This window comes from Lepidochelys kempii, chromosome 13, assembly GCF_965140265.1.
Source record: "Lepidochelys kempii isolate rLepKem1 chromosome 13, rLepKem1.hap2, whole genome shotgun sequence".
Lineage (NCBI taxonomy): Eukaryota > Metazoa > Chordata > Testudines > Cheloniidae > Lepidochelys > Lepidochelys kempii.
The window spans coordinates 553,356-557,649 of NC_133268.1; positions in this window are offsets into that span (position 1 = coordinate 553,356).

Below are 4,294 nucleotides of genomic sequence, written 5' to 3' on the forward strand. Positions count from 1 at the left end.
CCTCTAAGGAAGGAGATTCTACCACCTCCCTAGGTAACGCATTCCAGTGTTTCACCACCCTCTTAGTGAAAAAGTTTTTCCTAATATCCAATCTAAACCTCCCCCACTGCAACTTGAGACCATTACTCCTCGTTCTGTCATCTGCTACCATTGAGAACAGTCTAGAGCCATCCTCTTTGGAACCCCCTTTCAGGTAGTTGAAAGCAGCTATCAAATCCCCCCTCATTCTTCTCTTCTGCAGGCTAAACAATCCCAGCTCCCTCAGCCTCTCCTCATAACTCATGTGTTCCAGTCCCCTAATCATTTTTGTTGCCCTTCGCTGGACTCTCTCCAATTTATCCACATCCTTCTTGAAGTGTGGGGCCCAAAACTGGACACAGTACTCCAGATGAGGCCTCACCAATGTCGAATAGAGGGGAACGATCACGTCCCTCGATCTGCTCGCTATGCCCCTACTTATACATCCCAAAATGCCATTGGCCTTCTTGGCAACAAGGGCACACTGCTGACTCATATCCAGCTTCTCGTCCACTGTCACCCCTAGGTCCTTTTCTGCAGAACTGCTGCCTAGCCATTCGGTCCCTAGTCTGTAGCTGTGCATTGGGTTCTTCCGTCCTAAGTGCAGGACCCTGCACTTATCCTTATTGAACCTCATCAGATTCCTTTTGGCCCAATCTTCCAATTGGTCTAGGTCCTTCTGTATCCTATCCCTCCCCTCCAGCGTATCTACCACTCCTCCCAGTTTAGTATCATCCGCAAATTTGCTGAGAGTGCAATCCACACCATCCTCCAGATCATTTATGAAGATATTGAATAAAACCGGCCCCAGGACCGACCCCTGGGGCACTCCACTTGATACCGGCTGCCAACTAGACATGGAGCCATTGATCACTACCCGTTGAGCCCGACAATTTAGCCAGCTTTCTACCCACCTTATGGTGCATTCATCCAGCCCATACTTCCTTAACTTGCTGACAAGAATACTATGGGAGACCGTGTCAAAAGCTTTGCTAAAGTCAAGAAACAATACATCCACTGCTTTCCCTTCATCCACAGAACCAGTAATCTCATCATAAAAGGCGATTAGATTAGTCAGGCATGACCTTCCCTTGGTGAATCCATGCTGGCTGTTCCTGATCACTTTCCTCTCATGCAAGTGCTTCAGGATTGATTCTTTGAGGACCTGCTCCATGATTTTTCCAGGGACTGAGGTGAGGCTGACTGGCCTGTAGTTCCCAGGATCTTCCTTCTTCCCTTTTTTAAAGATTGGCACTACATTAGCCTTTTTCCAGTCATCCGGGACTTCCCCGGTTCGCCACGAGTTTTCAAAGATAATGGCCAGTGGCTCTGCAATCACAGCCGCCAATTCCTTCAGCACTCTCGGATGCAACTCGTCCGGCCCCATGGACTTGTGCACGTCCAGCTTTTCTAAATAGTCCCTAACCGCCTCTATCTCCACAGAGGGCTGGCCATCTCTTCCGCATTTTGTGATGCCCAGCGCAGCAGTCTGGGAGCTGACCTTGTTAGTGAAAACAGAGGCAAAAAAAGCATTGAGTACATTAGCTTTTTCCACATCCTCTGTCACTAGGTTGCCTCCCTCATTCAGTAAGGGGCCCACACATTCCTTGGCTTTCTTCTTGTTGCCAACATACCTGAAGAAACCCTTCTTGTTACTCTTGACATCTCTGGCTAGCTGCAGCTCCAGGTGCGATTTGGCCCTCCTGATAACATTCCTACATGCCCGAGCAATATTTTTATACTCTTCCCTGGTCATATGTCCAACCTTCCACTTCTTGTAAGCTTCTTTTTTATGTTTAAGATCCGCTAGGATTTCACCATTAAGCCAAGTTGATCGCCTGCCATATTTACTATTCTTTCGACTCATCGGGATGGTTTGTCCCTGTAACCTCAACAGGGATTCCTTGAAATACAGCCAGCTCTCCTGGACTCCTTTCCCCTTCAAGTTAGTCCCCCAGGGGATCCTGGCCATCCGTTCCCTGAGGGAGTCGAAGTCTGCTTTCCTGAAGTCCAGGGTCCGTATCCTGCTGCTTACCTTTGTTCCCTGCGTCAGGATCCTGAACTCAACCAACTCATGGTCACTGCCTCCCAGATTCCCATCCACTTTTGCTTCCCCCACTAATTCTACCCGGTTTGTGAGCAGCAGGTCAAGAAAAGCACCCCCCCTAGTTGGCTCCTCTAGCACTTGCGCCAGGAAATTGTCCCCTACGCTTTCCAAAAACTTCCTGGATTGTCTATGCACCGCTGTATTGCTCTCCCAGCAGATATCAGGAAAATTAAAGTCACCCATGAGAATTCACAAACTCATCGGCCAGCCACCTTGCGTGTCGTGGGTTCTCTGGCTTTTTGTCCATCAACCATAGCCTCATGTTGGATGGGCACTGCTCATACAGTGGCTCTAGTATGATCAGTTTAACCAGGTTTTCCTTCGTCTGGGCCCCCTCTGCCCACTTGGTGGCATATCCCTCCATGCGGATGGCTAGTTGCAGATATGAGGCCTCAGGGCTTTTACACTGACTCCAGAACCCTTCCCAATACATCTCAGGAGTCAGCCCAAACTCGCGGAGCAGGGCCTTTTTGAATAGTTCGTAGTCCCCTTTCTCCACCTCTTCCAGTCAGCGGTTCAATGCCATGGCTTTGGGATCCAGTAAGGGGGTGAGAAACCGGAGCCTGTCCGCAGGATCAACCTGGTGCAGCTCGCAGGCTGTCTCAAAGGCATCCAGGAAGTCATCCAAGTCCTCCCCCTCCTTACGCTGGACCAGGATGCACTTGTCAAAGCTCCTTGCAGTCCCGGGTCCCCCATCACTCACAGCAGCCAGGGGCTAACTGCTCCTCAGCCTGGCCAATTCCAGCTCATACTGCTTCTGTTTCTCCTTCTCCTGAAGCTCATGCTGACACTGCTTTTCCCACTCTTCCCGCTCCTCCTGCGGTTCCAGCTGCCTGAACTCCAACTCTCTCAGTTTTAGCTCCTTCTCCCAGTGCAGCCAGAGATGGGGAGCTCTTCCAGGAGGATCCCCTGCTGGACACGGGGGTCACGGGGCCCTCTGTATTCGCTGGGCTCCTCCCAGCCCTTCCCCTAGGCATAGGTCAGAGGGGTCTCGGGAAGCCCTCAGCAGCCGCCTGTTCGCTCCCCACTGGAACAGACACTGGTGCCTGTGCTGGATCTGCCAGGCGGCTTCCCTCAGAGACAGGGATCCGTTAGTTCCAGCGATCTCCCTCCTCCAGCTGGGCAACCAGCTGTTCTTTGGTGAGTCTCTCAATGCGCAGCCCCCTCTGCCTGCACAGCTCCACCAGGTCACTCTTAAGGCACTTCGCATACATCTCCTTCCTGGCCACTCACAGGCCTGTGTGCTCGCTGCTCCCCACAGGTTCCAGGGAGAACCCCTAGGGTGCCAGCCCTTCTCGAGGAAGTGCCATCCATGGGGTGCAGTAAATCCCACGGCTACCATCTGTTGTCACGGAGTGGGGGGGAGTCCAGACCCTGCACCCTCACTTCCTGTGATTCACTGTGACTCTCAGCCAGCCAGTAACACAGAAGGTTTATTAGAGGACAGGAACACAGTTCCAAGCAGGGCTTGCAGGTCCAACCCCTCAGCCAGGTCCCTCTGGGGGGCAAGAAGCTTAGACCCCAGACTTGGGGTTTCCTGCGTCTTCCCAGCCAGCCCCAAACTGAAAACTCCCCTCCTCCAGTCTCACTCCTCCTCCCCTCGGCTCCTCCTCCAGCCTTTGTCCAGTTTCCAGGCAAAGGTGTCACCTGGGTCCAGCCCTCTCCCAGCTCAGGTGACAGGCTCAGATCTCCTCACTCCAGTGAAGTCACCCCCTGCTCTCCCACTCCCCATGCAGACAGTCCCAGCAGAACTAGACATTCCCAGGTCAATCTGCCCCACTCCCTACTGCATCACAGAACTACCCAAGAGGCAACCATGACCTCCCTCACTCCCCCCAACACCTACCTCCAGGAGCTGCCTCAGGCTTGGGGCAACACCTTCCACCACTGTCCAGACACTGGCCCCCAGGACTCCCCTGACACTCTAGTAACACTCCTGCTTTAAAGAGACTCCACAAAACAATGGGGCCTTAGGTCCTGAGACCAAAGCTGGGACCACTGGCTTCCTGTTGAGGGTGACTGCATTCCCCACCAACTCAGCCCCCTGGCTGCTCACTCTGGACTCCCACTCAGAGCCCTGTGGCCCTGGAGCAAAATTTACCCGGCTCCAGAGGGTGCAAATCCAGAGGGACATGCGGCTGGGGCAGCGTTGGACATCTGGCCATGCCA